A 20600-nucleotide genomic window follows, 5' to 3' on the forward strand; every position below is an offset into this window, starting at 1 on the left:
GTCCTGCCTGGTGTCCTTTCTGACACCTGTCCAGGTGGAATACAAGGCTTTAAATGGCCCATGAGTCAGCACCTGGGCACAAACCTAAGAGCAGCTGTCTGGAGGTACCTGGGGGGGCTTTGGGACAGGGGTTATAAACCTGGGGGTTTTACTGGGGTGCTTGCTGGAGGGTGTGTGATAGACACCCAGAGCACTCAAGCCAAGGTAGTCCCTAATAATTCAATAGAACAACAAAGACATTATCAAAAGTATTTTTCTAAATTCATCATTCCCTGCTTCCTGCACTCTTGGGCATCTCTAAGGATACATCACTCTAGTAGGAATCACAAAGCGATTAGTATCTGCCCATCAATATTAGCAACACTCCTGTGTAACAGCACTTATTTCTTGTCTATGAGACATCTCAAATGATTACATGCCTAGAATGCTTTACCAAGTAAGTCTATGAAATAAATGTCCTAAGGTTTCTAGACAAGAGAATCTTCCATTATTTTTCATGGAAAATGTATGGCATACCAAGTCTGAAAACCCAACCCCCTGTGGCTATGCTACAAGGTAGCAGTATTACCGCTGGCCTGGTTCCTATGGTATATCACCGTGTCCTGCAGCCATAGGGAGGAGGAGGAGGAGAAGATCCAGCAGGCAGGAATTGTGCAGCAAGATTGATTGATTTAATTATTTTACAAACTCTTTCATTGACTTTTTTCTTCATAGTCTAATTGGACAAAGGACCAGCCACCCCTTGGGGGTGATTGGCCAAAATCCTAAAACATCCATTATCAAAATATTCTCCACTATACCATAAACAAGACTTTCCAAGGTTGCAGGTGGCTTGGTTGTTTACATTCCCTGCTACCTCTTCTGTGAGAGAGAAGAGTCTCTCACGGACTTAGAAAAATAACAAGAAGATCCTCACTAACAGCATTTTTGTACCTACAGTAGCAGCTTTGAACTTCCATGGAGCTAACAGTATATAGAAAGTTACACACAAGGCCCAAGCAGCAGCTACAAAATTGCAAAGGCAAGCTTCAATTCATTAAAATTCTTAGCGGAAAAGCAAGTTTTGCAGGTGCTAACCAGCATAGAGTTTTTCAAAGGTTTTTCTTAGTTGAGAATTAAAAAGTACATAAGAACAAAAGTCACACTCACATTTTTCTTAATTTCATATACCAGTGTGTTATATGACTGAGTGCTTCTAGCAGCTTCTCACAGAAGCCACCTCTGTGGCCTCCCCTGCTACTAAAAACCAGGCCATGCAAAACCAGTGCATCTAGGCAGTGTGAAATTTATTAATTTACACTCTTCATAGAATCGTAAAATGGTTTTTGTTGGAAGAAACCTTATAAATTATCTAGTTCCAAGCCCCTGCTGTGGACAGGTACACCTTCCATTGTATCAGGTTTCTCAAGGCCCCATCCAACCTGTCCTTGAACACTTCCAATAATGGGGCTTCCATACCATTTCTGGGCAATATGTTCCAGTTTCTTACCACCCTCACTGTAAAAAAACCCCAGCCCTTCTATCTGATTTGACGCAACCCTCTTTCAGTTTAAAATCCTTACCCTGTCACTACAGAATCTCGTAAAAAGTCTCTCCCTTTGTCTTTTTTACAAACTCCCTTTAGGCACTGGAAGGGCCTCTATGGTCTCCCCAGAGCCTTTTCCAGGCTGAGCAACCCCAACCCTGTCAGCTTTTCTTACTAGAAGAGATGCTCAAGCCATCTGATCATCTTCATGGGTCCTCCTCTGGACTTGCTCTAAACAGGTCCATGTCTTTCTTGTGTTTGGGACCTCAGAGTTCCATTACTGTAAATGGAGGTTCACAGGGTGTAGTAGAGGGGGAGAATCACCTCTCTTGATCTGCTGGTCATGATGCTTTATGCAGCTTTTTTCAATTCCTGCTTCTTAAGTGACCACAGCCCAAGACCACACTTCTCCCTTTATCATCTTACATGGTACTGAAAAAGTGTCCACAGCAAAATTAAAACAAGAGAAGTTTCAGGGATGTTTTTCTTTTGTTTGCAAGCTTCTCCCAGAAACCTCCATTGTCTCTTTTAAAGTAGATTTCTAAGTTGTATAAAAACAAAAATGAGGATATTAAGTCTTTACCAATTACATTCATGACAAATACTTGGTGCATCTCAGCACACAATGTGCTGCAACAAGCACCTGTCAGCTTTTGCAGAGAATCTCAACATGGGGACTATGACTGTTTTCACTAAAGATGTTCAGGCAGTTTTGGGCTCTAATGATTAAAGCAAATTTATCACAGAATCATAGAATGGTTTGGGTTGGAAAGGACTTTACAGACCATCCAGTTCCAACCCCATGCCATGAACAGGGACACCTCCCACCTGACCAGGTTGCTCCAAGTCCCATCCAACCTCATCTTGAACACTTCCAGTGGTGGGGCAGCCACAGCTTCTCTGGGCAACTTGTGCCAGGGCCTCACCACTCTCACAGGAAAGAGTTTTTCTTCCTAAAAATTCTATTTATTCTAAATCCTTAATAACCACAATATAAATCCTTTGAGACAAACTATACTGGCCACAGAGCAGGGACAATGACTGCTAGCAAAACACATTTACCTTTTTTTCCCCTAAATATTATTGTGAAAATAAAGGAAATTGTTATTCAGAAGATTGAAGATAATGTATTGCCTATGAGCAGAGCCTTGTGGTAATCACGGTGTTTATTAGAATGTGGTAAACAAATCATCCTAAAGCCCACAAAGACAAATGCCCATGTATTTATATTACAAAATAGGAATGTTGTCATCTGATGACTTGTAGGAAAAAAATTAAAGAAACAAGTACATGTAGGAAAAAGTAAGTAAAAAATCCATTGCTTTAAAACTCACTGGATCAAATGCATTACCTTCCATATATTAAGATCAGTTGAGTCATATCATGAATGGAGTAGTTAATTGAACAGATGAGAGGAAATTAGGTCTCTGTTTTTTTTAATGAAAGGAAAAAGCAAGCTATCCTAAGGAATGAATGAATGGAACAAAGAGTTTAAGAATGTGAAAAGCTTATTCATTCTTTTTCACTGAATGAATAGGAAAACAGATTAATTCTGGGAGTTGGTCATGAGACAACCTGCTTGCTTATGCTTCACAAATCCTGCATCAACAGGAACCCTGATGAGCTCTCACTAGGCAGCTTCTCCAGTGTACTCCATGACCAAAGTCAAACAGAGGTGCTTGCTTGGAGTCTAACTGCACTGGAGCTACTCCACTAGAAACCATTCTCCTTGTAAACCTTGTAAAACCTGTAATGAATTGTTTCAGTAATGTGATCTTGAGTTACTAAGCATGAGTTACATCATAGTAATCCATGCCCAACATCTGAAAATTTAAGTTGTGAGAAATTTAAGTAAAAAAGTGGAAGAGACAGGAGCTGAGTAGCTATTTGGACTCACTTCCCTCTCCTAAATCAAAACCAAGCAGCTTTGTGAATGTTGGAAAGATGCATCATAAAGAAGGTATTGTATGACTCATCACTGTATGATGCTCATCACAAATGTGAATGATTTCCTAATAAGCAGTGAGAAATCAAAGCAATACTAGTAAGAATCTGACAGCTGCACCAAGCATAAAATTTCTGTACCCTGCATGGCATGCAATTCAGCAGAACAATGATTCTGATGCATACAGTCCTTAAGTCTGTTATGTCTTTGACCCATCTGCTCATATACATGGGGGCCCAAGAAATTTTTCTTCTTCCTTCAGCACACTGGCTACTTACATACATGGTAGGACACATGGCAGGTAGGAGGCTGTTCTCAGTTCTTTCATTCCCCTCCTGCACAGACAGGGTACACAAAAGTCGGATTATTATGAGCACTGTGATCTACATCTTGAGCAATGGGCAAGCTGGGAAAATCATGTTGCACAGGTGATAGCATCATTCCAGACCTCCCCTCTTCAATTCCTAAACTATTAATATTAAACATTTATAAGTGTGTTAACAAATGAAATTGTTATTTGCAAAGTATTTTTTTCAGCTAAGCAGTTTAATACATCAATGAATTAGCAAACAGAAGGAAGCAGAAAAATTAGGACATCACACTTGTGTTTACATTAAACAATCACTTGTATGAGTGTTTATAGCTGGTTTATCTAAGGGCAACATCCTATAATTTATTATTCATCCATATTAATGAACCTTTTGTCATTTAATTTTGATAAATGTGAAAAACGCTGTTCACTCTTTGTAAAATTTTTAAAGAAGTTTAATAAAAGGGACAATTAGGAGACAATAGCAAAATGGGTATTATGGCCAGGTGCTTTGGCAGAGAGCCAAAGGCACACCTCTACATCCAAAAGATTGTCTTTAAAAGTACATCTCATTGCATATTCATCACAATCATGCATGATTCATAAATTCTTTGGAGTCTCTATGTATCATCCCATCAGCCTTATCTTCTTCTTTGGCTCCATTCTGTCTCTGCTCCCTCCATAAATTCTTCTCTCTGGTTTCTGGTTTTCTTCTTCTCTGATAAGATACTCCAGGAATGGGAAGACTTTCTCTGCCTATCTTTTCTAAATTGACTACATAAACAAAAGACATTCTATATCATGTATTACATTACAGAATCCAGGTAAAGTTTTTCTAACATTATGTAACATGCAAGAAGTCAACATCACAATACATTTATAACAATAAAGATTTTTACAACATAAAAAAAGTACACTATTTGAAGGAGATTTTGAGAATATGAAGGAGCTAAAACTGGAGATTGCCATTGACAAGGGAAGAGCATGTTACAGAGAAGACATGCCCTGTGTTTGAAAATAAAAACACACAGTTAAATACATATAGAAGTTATTTTGCCTACTGTCATTAAATCAACCATAAAGTAAATCCTTCTGTGCACCTTCTGAAACCCATACGCCAGGCAGACCCTCACAGAAGGCACCAGACAACCACTGGCAGATCTGCATGTGTTAAGAAACTGTAGTGGTGGTTGCAGGCTTGGTAGAAAAGGTAGACGCTGCTATATGTGAAATATCAAAGCTCCCATTCAGCCTGTTTACTTCAAGAGAATGGCCTGATCACCAGAGTAATGGCTGTCATCCATGGGAGAAGCATGGGGAGAAATAAGATAGAATTGGGTTGTGAGCTGTAAAATGTGCCTGAAGAGGCACATGGCCACACAAAGAAGCACATGGTGGCACACAGAGGCTTGTCCCCACCAGACCCTGGGGGGAGGAGGTGTCACACAGCAGACCCCTACAGAGAGGAGCCTGCCGGGAGCTGACGGACAGGTGAACAGCGAGTGATCACCTCATAGAAGGACATTGATAAAGTGTGTTGCTGATGTGGCAATATGGGATAGGTCACGTAGTGAGGATTACCATATAAGGAAATACTGTGCCTTAGAAAAGTGTATAAAACCATCTCTTTCCTTTGAATAAACCATTCAGATCCCCTGCTGGTCTGGGTCCATGCCTCAATCGCCAACAGAGAAGAAAGAAAAAGAAATTTCCAGCCATGGGGATTTTTCAAGACTTGCCTGCAGAAAGCCCCGAGGCAGCCTGGCCTGATCCCAGGGGTGGTCCTGCTTTGGGCACAGTGTTGGACCAGAGACCTCCCAGGGGCCCTTCCCACCCAAAGGATTCCATTAGAAAGGGAGCATAGGAACAAGGAGCCATAAACCCTTTCATTGTAACTGTGAAAAATATGAGAAAGCATATAATATGAGTACCTATATGTCTGGTATAGTAAGCTCACAGAGTATGAGGAAGACTCACATTCCAGAGTACATTACCAAGGACTTCCCACACTCAGCAGTCAAAACTAGCAACAGAATACATAAAATTTTTTGAGTGATTTTTTAAAAGAAAAACAATCTTTGATCTATTCTTGCAAGGAAATAAAGAAAACAATTATTAAACACAGATATGGGACTTGGAATCCTAACTGGAGGAAGACATGGAACCACAAGTAAACTCTGCTGGAGTCACTGAGCCAACAGCTGAGCCAGCTGGTGGGCCAGAGAGCCCCGAAACAGCAAAGGCCTGCTGGTAGAAAAACTCAGATATTTGAGATACCACTCTCACCTCTGTGTGAGTAAAGGAAAAGCCTCTCCCACAATTCCCTGCGGATGAAATGTAACCTTACACACCCCCTAAACCCTGGTTGAAGAAAACTACCTCTCCCAGCAGCCTGTGGGGCTGCCTACCTGACCTGATCCCCCACTCTGCCCCTTCCCTCTGCTCATTGGTTCCCTTCCCTGGTCCCGCCTTTGTACCGCCCCCATGCCCTCAGATCACTGGTTCTGTGACCCTATGTAAACGTGAGCACGAACATGCCTTGCTCTCTCACTTTTGGTCGCCTCTGTGGAGGATGAAATAAACCTCGTCTGTGGAACGCGCCATGCGGAGGGCCCTCCTCGGCTCCTTATCTCTGGTAATATTGAGCTATCTGGCTTGAGTGTGTGTGTCACCAGCGTTTAACATCTGCGCGGGGCTGAAAGGAGAAGTTTGCTAGTGTGAACTGACGCACCTGAGCGGTCTCGCGCCCGAGACGGTTTTGGGGAACACAGCAGCGATCTCCCAATGGCCCTAACACCCCACACTTTTATAAAACTCCAGAGCCCTAAAGAGGCAGAATTTGTGTCATGTCTTTATCTTCATTTTCTTTAATATTTCATTCAGACAGAATACAGTTTGAGGAGCTGTATCCGGCTCTTTCAATTGCAGCACATGAGAAGCCGGCACGTACCACTGCTCCACTGAGGCCAAGAGCCTAGATATTCACTGGGGCATTCATCCACGTTGTGAGGACATTTTTGTCCCAGTGCTTGACATCAAAACAAAAACCAAATAAATAAATAAAGTAAAAAGGCATGGTCTTTCTACTCATTTGCAAATCTCATTTTTTAATGCTATTTTAAAACACCATTTATGTCTAGTCTGAATAGGTAAGTAGGAACTGGAGGTTTACAACCCAAATTTTAGGTTGCATAAAATAGGTTTTAGGTAACTAAATTACATTCTGGAGTGCTAAACATTGCTATGTTTTTCTTACACAGATGCTGTTTAATTGGATTCCCTGGACCATAGTAGGCTGGCTCTGGAGTCAGAGATGACTGCTGTTAGAACATCAGAAGGCAAAACAGGTTTTTAATATAATATATAATAACTCAGTGACCTTTTTGGTGGAACGAGATATAAAAAGACCTATTAACTGACTCATGATAGCTGGAGCTAGAGAAATTCAGGCAAGAAAAAGCACATCTCAGTAGATGAAGAGTATTTATTCTTCATCAAAATAAATCTGTAAATCAACATTAAATTCTTAGAAGGTATGTTCAGGTAAAAGGTAAAGGCTTGATGCAAAAAAAAATTTGGTAAAGTTATGGATTGATCTGTGCAAGATGGCAAATTTTTCCACTAATGTCTGCCAGGGCATTAGTCGTTTGCTAGTAGCAGTGTCACCACCACTAGCCTACTACCATTAAAATCTCTATAAAACAGAATTTCAACTAGAAAACAATAATCAGGCCTTTACTTCAAAGACTAATCTGTTTTTCAGAACCTACTGTGAAACAAATAGATCAAATGCCTTCTTGTTTGATTCTTTCTAAATCCTCTTTTTCTCACAAGGGATCCATTCCCGTTTATTCTGTGAATATCACCAAACAACTCTCCTAGCCAAGGAGTAAAAATACCCTCTACTCCTTTCGTCTTCTTTTTTCATGGGGTTGGGTACTGGATTATTAATTGAGATTCAGGCTCCCTGCAGGCTGCCACCTTATTCAGTAAACATTTGTCTGAGCAGCCTCTCATAATTCACAGCTTCAGGTAAGTCCATCTCTATTAGTGCTTATTAAGCCACAAACAAGACCTTTAAACGCTGTTGTATGGATTCTGTCTCTAAAATAGTCCTTAACCATATTTTAATTTTTTTTTTTTTTTTCTCTGTGTACTGACTTAGGGACCAAATTCTGTCCTTGCCTGTCCTGTTGTAGAGAATTTTGATTGTGTCTTGATATTTTGTTAAATAATCACTGTATAAATACCAAAGGTATCAAACCTATCAGTCCTGTTTTGACTCAGGGCAAGACCACTGCTCTCTGACAGCTCTTCTATGTGTGGATCAGTAAGATCAGACAGTAAGAAAAATTCTTTAAAATTATCACAATATTGTGCATCATAGAAATCAGTTATTTGTACTTAACTTCAAAGAACTTTACCTGTGCATTTCCTAAGGTAAATATCGGAGATACTTATTACAAACTTTCATATTCTGCTATAAAAGGCAGTTTGTAATATTTCATTTCATTCTTTTATGTTCCCACTTTCTTCAAGGGTACTTCTTGATGTTCCATTTCATCTGAACATAGAAGAGCTGTAATTTCAGATCAGTGACTATGCTTCAAGTTTCCTAGGTCATATAGCATAAGGTAAAAGAGTTCTTATGGATATACTTTGGTTAAAAATGTTAACATTTTAGATCCTAGACAATATGCAATTTTAGGATTAAAGAGCAAGTTAAAGATTTATCAGAATGTAGATACATACATATTTTCTTCAGTAGCATAGTGGTCTGAGGTGGCCCCAGGCCTTCTGATATCCACTATCAGTTCCTGATCATGTATCATGGTTTATCACCATCTCAAGTATAACTACAAGATATGAGATCATGCTGGAATCTCCTTAACCGCAGCATTCCTCTTTTAAAGGGAAAAAAAGGCCCTCTCTGGTGCTGATCTCTCCAGTTGCTGTGGCATGCCTGAAAGGGCAGCCAGCTTCCAGAGAACATAGGGCAACGGAGGGATCAAGCCTCCTAAAACTTCTTTGTCTCCAGAGAAAACAGTTTTAAGAGATGTCATTCAATCTTAATACTTCACATATGGTGTCTCCAACAATATGATTCAGCTGAAAACATTAAAATTAGGAAGATAAAATTGGAGTTTAGAAATGTCCAGTTCAATAACAGTGTTTACAGTAGAAGCAAGCCACCTCTTTTATCCCTGTTTCTATACCCCAGTGTAGCTGTTGAGTAATTAAACCATGCCTAATTGTAAGCCTGTGAGGAGTCCCATTAGGTTCAAAGAGATTATTCATATGCTTAAGTACATTGCTGAATCAGTGCTGGAATGAAAATAGCTACATAATTACAGGATTATATGAACACAGAGTTGCAAATATGATGTTTAAAAGAGAAATTCTCATTTACAAGATGATAAGAACACTTAATTGCAGTTTAGAGATGGAATGAAATCCACAACCATAAATGATAATACAAAACATAGCATGTCTTTTAGAGTCACCCTGGCATCCATAACTTGGAAAGCTTCAGGTGACAACCCAAGCAGGTGTATGAACAACAGAGTGCTGCAAATTTTCACATCCAGTCTTTGTATGTATTCCCTTGCATACCTGTACATTTCCAAATAAAAGTATCTGCTTTTCAACATTCTTTGGTTTTTACTCTAACCCAACACTAATTTCACTGCACTGTAATATAAGGTCATAACTGAATCATTTCACAAACCATTCCCCTATCTCAGCTATAGGATCAGAAATCTCTAGCAAACTACATTTTCTGGTTTTAGCTCATCTGTCACTGATTAAACCTGGCACGTATGCTCACACTCACAGATTTTAGGGGCTTATTATCCAGAGCTAAGTTCCAAATCTATCAGCAGTAGAAGGCAGCCCTGACTTGCAAGTAAGCACTATCCCATGTTGAAATGGTGGGTGACATGGGTGTCTCCCTCTTCCCACAGCACCCTTCTCTTAACAGCTTCCATTTTTTCTTCCTACAGAGAAGGACAAGTGAGCTTTCTCTGTTGCATATGGCAACACTGTGTGTTCAGACAAAACCTTCACAGAGACTGCTTTAGTCCTGCACAGCCTCCCTGAAGTGAGGCTAACCCAGGAAGTTGCCTGTTTGCAACTCAGAGCCTTCAGGGGTGGTCTGAAGATTAGAAAACCTTTGTGTGCCTGCATTCTGTTCCTTCTGGATTTCACATCCCTCAACTGTAATGGCAGAGAGGTTTCTCTCTCTCTTCTGCTTACAACCCAAAGGCAGCTTCTGGGGGGAAGTCTACAATTACACGTTGAAAGCATGGGCCCAGCCCATGTCTTGAGTCATGTACCTGGCCACATGCTGCTCTCAGTCATAGCCAGTTAAGTTAGAGAGGCTGCAGCAATCTGAGTCTACAACTGACTTCAGCTGTGGTGTTGTGCACACCCAGCTTCCTCAGCTGGGGACAAGAGAGGAGGTCAGTAATGTCTAAAAACATTTATGAACCGGAAGCTGTGGCTGTATATAACAAGCTTGTAAGGCTCTGTTCCCATCACTGTTTCTTTTCTCTTTAATTCCTCACCACTGCATGACACTGACACCAGTCTATCACATACAGCAATTTTTCAAAGGGTTCACTTGTGGATGGGCCACTGCTCTGCTTTGCAGACCAATAAACCTTGTTAATCTATGTATGTATAAGGATAAAATAAGGTAGGCAAAGTCCACAAGAAAATCTAGTGTATCACAAAGAGGCGAAATACTCCTTTGTTTGGTTAGCATGCAGAACAAGTTTGGGATGGTTTTATGAGAACACCTGATGTGTGTTATTTATTGTGTTCTTCAATTCTACTGAGTGGATATTCTGAAGGAACACAGGGCTATCAAAGCAGCCCACAACAGTGAACCTGTAACAACTTTGTAATAAAGGCTTAAGCCCCACATCAATATGAAATCTACTTGTAGAAAATCTTGGTAGTGTTAAGATATATAATGCCTGACAAAATGGTTTCCCAAACATAGAAACTTGAAGAAATACTAACACAGATCACCAAGATCAGCTGAAGTCAAGACAACTGTTGTCTTTGATAGAACAGAAATACTCAAAGCTTGCTGACAGATACAGCATGTATCTGTTAGAAGAGCATAGTCGATTTTCCACCACTTAAACCAAAGTTCTAGAATGACAATAGGTGTTTCGGAAGACAAAACCAGTAGGTTTCAGAGGACAAACTTGGTATTGAGTGTTGTGCTTTCATAGTCCTTGTTACACCACCGTGACTTCAGTCCTTAGTATCCTCTGTTCCTGAGACAGAGAATCACATTCACCTCTGGAGTTTTTGGAGTTACAGACCCATGACCATACTGTGAGAATAAATCCCTGTGCTTGATATGCTGTCTTCCCCTCACTGAGTCATGTAAGAACAGATGACTGATTAGATGATGGGCACTTCCCTCTGCTCAAGAGTACTTGTTTTCAGGTGTGTGAGAAAAGGTTTGTCAGGATTTCTTGGTGGATTGGAACTCCTGAGAAATCAGCTAAGTCTGAGAATCTGCATATAGGTGACTTTTTGCCATTTCTATCCCCCGACTTACCACCTTTTAAGCTCTAGGGTGTCAGTTTTCCTGGGAATAAATTGCCTATTATGCTTGGGGGCAAAAAAATCAAAGCCAGACTGGAGCAGCAGGAGTTTCTCAGCAGGGGAGGACTGTAGGGGACCACTCAGCACAGGCCTTCTTGCCGGAACCTCACAACAGCTCCATGAAACAGCTAGGAATTTCTCCAGGCACCCATGCGCACATACACAGAAATGTTACATTGTAAACTTGCGCCGGAACCAAGAAGTCTTAAAGCACAGAAGTCTTAACCTGCACAGAAACCAGACCTGGGGAGTTCAAAGAAAGGGATTTTCAAGTTTTAAAAAATCCCAAAGAAACACAGTGGCATCACCCTCACCTTGATTACAGGAATTAGTGCTGCTGCAGTTGGCAACAGAAACCAAATGGCATTTTCTGGTCGGTCAGGAAACAAGGAGAAACTTCTGAGATCACTCACACATAACCTCCACAGCTCAGTTTTAAAGTACCAAATAACAATTTCCTGCAGCCTGAGGCCTGCAAATACTGAAGAAAATTTTTTCAAAAAGAAAAATAGTTCATTTGAATTTGTTCAAGCAAGCAGTTTCTGCAAAAAACCCCCAAACAACAAAAACCTAATGCTTATGTTTCATGAGAAAAGAAGAAAACCACAATTTAATGGCTTCACTTATGAAGGAAGGGTAATTTTCACATTGTGAAGTACTCTTCTTAGGTGGGCTCTGATGTCAAATGTTTCCGTAGGCTAGTGTTCCTGTTCTGCTGCCCCAGAAACATTCATCCCAGTAAGAACCTCAGCAGCGTAGTATTTTAAAGGTGAAAGGTGAATTGCAAAGGGGTGTTTTTTTGGTTGGTTGGTTGGTCGATCGATTTGGGGATTTTTTGTTTTGAGAGGGTTTTGTGTGTGGGGTTTTTTTTTTTCGTTTTGGGTTTTTTTGTTCTTAACTATTTTCTGAAAGTTAAAAATATATTCTTGGTCTTTATGCAGTAAGAAAACACACTCATTTAAGTTTTCATTATTTTTTCCTACTGCTTGCACTTTTTTTAGATTTAAGAATAATTGAAGTGGCAGGTTTAATAAAAATGGGCAAATTATGAACAAATGTCTCAAAGTTAAGCCAAGAATATGTACAAACACAATAGCCTTGCAATCTTTTGGTTTATTTCAGTAAACTTTGATTAAAAGCTTCTTACATAGTTTAGGTAATTGGTTAAAATAATTGTGGAACAGCTCTAGTTCCTTTGCAAAGTCAGATATATGGAAAGTAATTTCTGTGACAAAAGTGTTAGCTGAAGGAAGAAAGGGAAATTCATCTCTTGAAATGTTCTTGCTCTAACTTGGAAATATCCTTGGTACATAATCCCACGATCAGATCTCAGTGACTTGATTACTGAACATCAAAGGTTCAACATAAATTACCTTCCTTCTTCATAAGAGTTAGGTTTTCTGCTCTAGGATTAGAAAAAGTTATTTTTAGAAACTAACAAAAAAAATAAGGTTTGTGGAAGGTCTGGTATTTCCATTTTTAGTGAGCTTTCTTCAACCTCATGAGAATGAGCCTGCAGAACCCCAAATGACTGCAAAAGCATTTATCTGATTATCAGTGAAACCCTTCTAAGTTGGCAGTTACCTTGATTAGCAGTGGTGATACTTACAGTGATACTAATGTAATGTTAGTCATTATAGTACTTATAAATTTGTAGGCAGGGTGATTTTCTCCATTTTTATAAGTCTATTTTAGGAGAAGATTAAAACCTTTATGAATTAAGACATGATGAAAAGTAAATAAAGCCCCTTATCGGGACTGGATACATTCTGTCTCCTTAATCATACTTCTGTTTCCAGTATATTGCCAGTATACATCTGTCGAAGATCAAGTCCTATGTCAGCAGATTGAAAACAGGCTCCAAAGCCAAGACAGACAGGTTGATCATTCAGGTTGTCTGAATTTGTGGTCTCTGGTGACTTTTCATCTCAACTTCAAGCAGTGGATTAACCCTAGTTGCTGCAGGGTAGGGGCAGACCAGGTATCATCAACCAGCAACATCCCAGAGTGATATCACGGGGCAAGTGCAACCCGAGTATTTCTCAGGACGAATGGGTAATACTTGTGGCAAAGTTCCCCTCAGCAACATCTCAGCAGCCAGCAGCTCTCCCTCCAACAATTCACAGAGTCCATCTTTCCTTGTTTTTGACAAGCTATCAACATTGTATTATATTTGTCTGCCTGTCAGCATCTTTGGACTTACAGAAAAGATCTGAGCACATCCATTTAGGACATAAATGGTGCATAAAATTCCATAAAATCTCCTATGAACACACACTGGGCCATGCAGCAGGTCCATCTGAGGAGCAGGTCAGAGCTTTGAAGGATCTTGGTATTCTAGGTGGAAACTGACCAACAAAGTTATTCCCTTCAATCTGCAAACCTCTGGGTGTCAGAGGAAGCCCAGGCTCTGCAGGGACAAGGGAAAGGCCTTGGCTTCTTGTAACTGTCTTTGACTGCACTTCAGGGACACTGTTAACATCCTTGTCTTGTGATATAAATTATAGGTAAAACAATGCAGTGTATGAACAGAGTAGAAATTACATACCCCTATAATACACTTCTGTTCCAGGTCAGCTATATGATGTGTTTTGAGCTGTCCTCCATAGCCCCCACCCCAAAGCCCAATTTGGGATTCTTTCTCTAAAACTTTCTTGAATCTCTCTTCATTTTTTTCTTCTATCAGGCCACAAGTTGAAGCAGCTTTGCTTATCAACAGAAAGTAATATTCCTCAATAATCCATTTTACTTTGGATTTCATTTAGGTTGATCTTCCAACAGCTCCAAAGAGCTCAGTCTTACAAGAGACTGCTCTGTCTCTCAAAATTTGAGTGAGGTCTGCTATGCCATCAAGCTTTCTTTCAAAATTACAGCATGATTTGTAGTTAAAATTTTTAATGACAACTATTTCTTAGGCATGGGAGAAATTATAGAATTGAAGAGATGAGCAAAGTTTTCCTGTCTGTTATGGTGACAGAAGCTGCATAGGCTGAGCATTTCTATATCAGAATATTGTAAATTCCATACTGATTTACAATAGAGTAAATCATGATCATTATTTTTACTTAGAGCACCTATGGATTTTGGAAGCATTATGCCCCCGTACAGATAGACTATCAGTATATTGTGCAAGGAGCTAGAGTTTGTATGTGAAACATCTGACTCCAGGAAAGTTAGTGAAAGATTTGGAGCATTTTTTTGAATAGCCAAGGTGCCACCCCACTTTCCTGTTCCCATTATTATAGACTAGACAGAACCAGGCTAACTCCATACTCGTATTAATACAGGGCTGTGCTACGAAAGCATTACACAAATAGGGACATCCTGCAGAATTAGCCAGAAAGAGAAAATATTGTACTGAAGTGCCACAAAGTCCCTGAAGCAGCACTCAAAAAAGTTCAGTTGAGCCTGCAGAGCCTTTTTTGATGGCTGACTAGTACAGATTTCCAGAAATGTTAAGTCATGTATCCTCTTGGTTTCTCAGCTTTCCTCACAACCAGCTGTCAAGAACTCCCACCTCAGAAGAATACTGAGAAACTAAACTGATTTTATGTGCTGGTCACAGAACTGAAGGTATGTGTGCATGGCAAGTTAGTTCGTGTGAGCTGAAGATGAGCAACATGACTTTTTCCTCCATGAAAAGTGTCCAGCAGCTGCACTCAGCTTGTGTCAAGACCAATTCCACAGAGGCTGGGATTCCCTTTGTTGAAGCTTGTAGAGAGTTAATGGTTAAGCCAAGAAAGAATAACACTATTACGACTACATTACATCTTTTAACATACTCTTTTAGGAAGCTGAGTATACATATTTGAAGGAATTTTTTTCAGACCATTGAGTACAATGCCTTCCCAAAGAAAACATTCTCGGCTGTTTCCCTCTAGAAATAGCTGGTATCTGAGGTGACAAGAACAAGTTGCCTTGGATCAAGTTAAAGTTGAAACCAGTTCAACTAGACTAGTGAAAAGGCTATATATTCATGCCCATTCTGAGTCAAAGTGAATTTTTTTAACAACATAGTAGGTTAGCAGAAACATAGTAGGTTTAGCAGAAATGCTAAATGCAAAAGATTTCCTCGAATTTATAAAGTAGGTTTCCTGTGCAACACATTAGTTGTAAAGTCTATATAAAAATTATATGAACTTGTGCAAGTCTGTTTGGGATTTTGAGTCTTTTTTTTATATTATGGTATTTGGGAAAAAATCCAGGATAAGAAGGGTTAACACAATGATTAAATACTTCTTTCAGATGTTGTTTTACAGGATTCTTCCTTTCTTCAGCATTATGAGCACTGCTGGAAAAGTTGGATTATTATTTTGTTATTTTCCAGTCCCCTCAGTGTTTTCCGTTTTCCCCAGAATCGTATTATTTGCAATCAGGATCCATGAGAGAAACCCCTCAGTAAAGCTAACACTGAAAACATGCAGCTTTGGCTCCTGCAAGGCTTTCCACAGGCATCACTCCCTCCTGCTGAGCTCAGGAGGGAGACATAGTCAGTGGAAAGATTAACTTTCCGAGAGATTTTTTTTTTAAAAAAGGAATAAGGTAAGATATTGGCACACATTTTGTATCTGTTTTGGTTTACCAATTAAGATAAACCAAATAAAGGCTTATGGCACCATAAGCTTAAAATAAATAAATTAGCATTAAGAAAACTTGATCTGATTTCAACTGGGAAAGCATATCCATTGATACCACTGCATTTTATGCATGCAGATACAGACAGATCTCATCAGAGGCTGAAGCCATGCTGTGTCAAAGACTAAAATATTACTTTTATTAGATTTCAGGGATGTAGCAAAGGCAAGTTTTTCTGGGAAGTTATTTTATAACATCTTATAATGAAGGTTCCCTTTTCTGTGTTCCTATTAATATTGTTTTAGAAGGATTAAATCCTCTTAACTCAAATACTGAGCTATGCTGTGAGTTTGATGTCAGGCCTGGCTCCAAATGCTGTGGTTTTGTATCTCAGTGTGTTACGGTCATATTTGTAACTCTGGCTTTAGGATTTCACAGCATTGGCTTTATGCTGCCATTATTCAGAAGCTGGGGGTTTCTCGATGTCTGACAGCCACTTGAAAGTGAATTTGTAGTTGTTAATGCCTATTTCACTAGAACTGCTCCTCACGGTATTAGCAAAAGAGACAGCAACAAACGTGAGACACAGCATTCCCAGTAGCCCATGAAAGGGAAGGGACAGGGAGCTTTATAGGCTGTTATCAGCCATCCTGCATTTCCACTTGGCAGGACTTGGACACACACAGACAAATTCATTTGGATGTGGGGCAAAAGTCACTGAGAGCCAGACTGGCTTAAGATTCCCTGGAAGAACATAAAAATAAATTGGTGCCCTTGATTTATCCCTAAGACTTAGTCTGTTTTCCCCAAATATTTTCTGTATTTCAACACTTCCACATTATTCTCCGTACTGTTGTTTAGCCAGTCTCATTTACTACACTTTATCTTTTAGGGATGAATTGAAACCAACATCTCTGCTTCTTCCCCTGCCTATAAAATACAACCACAAACAAAAATATATATAAATAGTTATAACTGAGTTTTACCTATCACATCCTTTCTGTTCTGCAAAAAGACATTGCCATTGCCAAGTCTGGGGTAACCCTGTATTCAGTTTCTTCTATGATAAGAATTCATGCTTGTAAAATTTACCACAAAATCAATTTTGCTTCTTGCCAAAGGAATACACTCTGTGATACAATCTGGCTTTTATTTTAAGCTGTATTTCTTGTGTATATGGTATGAAGTAAACTTAAAGTGGAAGAGTGTAACTGGATGTAATGTTTCCGCTGAGCTGGTAGAGAGGCCAAAAAAGGCCTGCAGTAAGAAGCAAGGATTGACCAAGTCACTTTTATAAAGTCAAACAGATGATTATGAACAAGTTATTCTAGCTTGAAATTGTCCTTCTGTCTCTTTCTAGGCCATGTTTGGCTACTTGATGTTTGATTTTCACATACCACCAAGTGCATTATCTATATTTTGTGCCTTTTAACATCACCCACAAAGCCCATGTAGGACACCATGTAACACCAACACAAAAGAGAAGAGGAGATAATTCTGTTTCTCAAGAAAAGAATGTCTCAAAACAGTAGGAAATACACTTATATGCATGCAGACCCCCCTGAACCCACAGGCACATGTACCCGGAGCACCTGCTGAGGTCTAGGGTTGAATGCATGCCCCATTTGCACCCTATATCCATTATGTGCATTAGACTCCAGTGTAGATCCCTGAGAAGAGTCTAATGTGTTCATGAGGGCAAAAAGATCAACCCCTCTTTGCTCTGTCCCCACAACCCCTCATTTTCCTTGAGAAAAACTGCAGAGTACAGCTGTACCACATATTGACATAGTTCTAAATTGTCTCTAGTTAAAAATATATTAACACATCAAAGTCAGAGAATGTTCTCCTACTGTCACCTCCCCCCAAAAAAGTTGATCAAAATAAAATAAGAAAAGCTCATAATGCTGGAGTGGCAGAAGCAGACTTTTGCAGACAATAAGAATATGTCAAGTGAATTAATATGAAATATAAGTAGATTTAATGTAGCACTGTGCTACACATAATGAAAGATAAGGCAAATCAGCCATTAACTAGCCATATTCCATCATTGCCATATTCCATCATTACTGATGAGCATCTAGAATCAGACAAAGCCTGGGTTAGTGACTCAACGGTTTGTCAAAATAAGCATCACCTATGCCATGCTCAATTTCTGCCCTGTTCATTGAAAACTTCAACTCAGAATTTCTTTTTTTAGAAAGGACAGGTCAGAGGTGAGGTGACAGAGCAACTAGAATGTACCAAGCTCTACCCAGGGACAGAAAAATGAGTTGAGAATTAGTGCACAGGCTAATACGGGGCACATTCTTGTTGATGTTTACTATCACCTGATCAGATGGACAAAGTTGATGAAGCTTTCTATGGGCAACTGGAAACAGCCTCAGAGTAACAGGCCCTGGTTCTCCTGGGGGACTTCAACTGTCCTGATATTTGCTGGAGGGACAGCATGTCCCAGCACACACACAGGGAATTCCTGCAGATTACTGAAGATAACTTTTTCATGCAAGTGGTAGCAGAGCTAACAAGGAAAGGTATGTTGCTGGACCTTGTGCTAACACACTAGGAAGGACTGGTTGAAGACATGAAGGTTGGAAGCCAGCCATGAGATTGTGGAGCTCAGGATCCTGCGTGGAGGAAGCAAAGCAGTAAGCAGGACTAAATTTCTGGAGAACCAACTTCAGCCTCTCCAGGGCCCTGCTTAGAGTACTCCCATGGGATAGGGCCCTAGAAGAGAAGGGAGTCCAAGAATCGGTCCTTATTTAAGCAACACTTCCTTTGAGTTCAAAACCAGTGTATCCCCATGATGAAGAAATCAGGCAAAGAGCACAGGGACACCTGCGTGAATGAGCAGGAAGCTGCTACTAAATCTCAAATGCAAGAAAGAAATTTATGGGCTGTGGAAAAAGAGACAGACCACATGGGAGGACTATACGAACATCATTAGAGTATGCAAGGATGTGACAAGGAAGGCCAAGGCCCACTTGGAATCAAGTCTGGCAAAGCACATCAAGGACAAGAAGGGCTTCTACAAGTATATCAGCAGCAAAAGGAAGAGTAGGGAAAATGAGAGGCCGCTGCTGAATCAGATGGGTGTCCTGGTAGTAGAAAACACAAAGAAGGCAGAATTACAGAATGCCTTCTGTGCCTCAATCTTCACTGCTGAGGATGGCTCTTGGGAGCCACAGACCTCAGAGGTAAGAGCAGGCCAGAGAAAGAAAGACTCCCCTCTGGTTGTAGAGGGTTTGTTTAGAGATTGCCTAAGCAGACTAAACACCATGGGCCTTGATGGGATGCACCCATGGGTGCTGAGGGAGCTGGCAGATGTTGTTGCTCTGCTGCTCTCCATCATCTTTGAAAAATCATACAGAACAGGAGAGGTGCCTGATGATCAGAGCAAGGCAAATATCACTCCCGTCTTCAAAAAAGAGGAAGAAGATCCGGAAAACTACCACCCAGTCGGCCTTTCCACTATCCTTGGAAAGGTGAGGGATGGAGGGTCATTCTAGAGGTCACCAACAAGCATGTAGACGAAAAGGTCATCAAGAGTAGTCATCATGGATTCACCAAGGGGAAATCATGCCTGACCAGTCTAATAGCCTTCTATGATGGCATGGCAGGATGGTCAACAAGGGGAGAGCAGTGGATGTTGGCTGCTGTCTTGGTTTTAGTCACCCCAGGACAGCAACTTGACTTCAGCAAGGCTTTTGACATTGTCTCCCATAATATCCTCGTAGGTAAGCTCAGGAAATGCGGGTTGGATGAAGGGACAATGAGGTGTATCAAGAACTGGCTGAATGGCAGAGCTCAGAGGATTGTGATCAGCAGAGCAGAATCCAGTTGGAGGACTGTAGTTAGTGGTGTTCCCCAGGGGTCAGTATTGGGTTCAGTCTTATTCAACTTGTTCATCAACATCCTGGAGGAAGGGATAGAATATTCCCTCAGCAAGTTTGCTGATGATACAAAACTGGGGAGAGTGGCTGATACACCTGAACACTGTGCTGTCATGCAGGGGAATCTTGATAGGCTGGAGAGCTGGGCAGAGAGAAACCAAATAAGGTTCAACAAGTTCAGTGTAGGGTCCTGCACTGGGGAGGGACAACTTCCAGTACCATCACAGGCTGGGGCTGACCTGCTAGAGACCAGTTCTGCTAAGAATGACTTCAGAGTATTTGTGGGTGACAAGTTGACCATAAGCCAGCAGTGCCCTTATAGTAAGGAGGGCCAAAGGTATCCTGGGCTGCATCAAGAAGAGTGTGGCCAGCAGGTCAACAGAGGTGATCGTCCCCCTCTACTTGGCCCAAGTGAGGCCACATCTGGTGTGTTGTGTCCAGTTCTGGGCTACTCAACACCAGAAAGACAAGGAGATACTGGAGACAGTCCAGCAGATGCCATGAAGATGATGAGGAGTCTCAAGCATCTCTCTTATGAGCAGAGACTGCAGGAGCTGGGCCTGTTTAGTCTGGGGAAGACTGAGAGGGGATCTCATTAATGTATATAAATATCTCAAAGGTGGGTGCCAAGAGGTTGGTGCCAGACTCCTTTCAGTGGTGACCAGCAACAGGATGAGGAGCAGTGGCCATAAACTAAAACACAAGAAGTTTCACCTCAACATGAGG

At 40.6% G+C, this 20600-nt stretch overlaps 1 long non-coding RNA gene across 1 annotated transcript in view; it reads left to right on the forward strand.

Moving 5' to 3' along the window:
• Window positions 1–6153: 6153 nt before the first annotated feature.
• The window catches only part of LOC121661234, a 90500-nt gene continuing 76053 nt past the window's right edge, over window positions 6154–20600 (forward strand). Inside the window, exons 1-2 of the long non-coding RNA XR_006014889.1 lie at window positions 6154–6415; window positions 7041–7127. This is a non-coding gene — a long non-coding RNA (uncharacterized LOC121661234). The remainder of the gene's footprint in view (window positions 6416–7040; window positions 7128–20600) is intronic.

This window comes from Corvus kubaryi, unplaced genomic scaffold (assembly GCF_017639235.1).
Source record: "Corvus kubaryi isolate FWS band 111438036 unplaced genomic scaffold, C.kubaryi_AGA036_p1.0 37127, whole genome shotgun sequence".
NCBI lineage: Eukaryota > Metazoa > Chordata > Aves > Passeriformes > Corvidae > Corvus > Corvus kubaryi.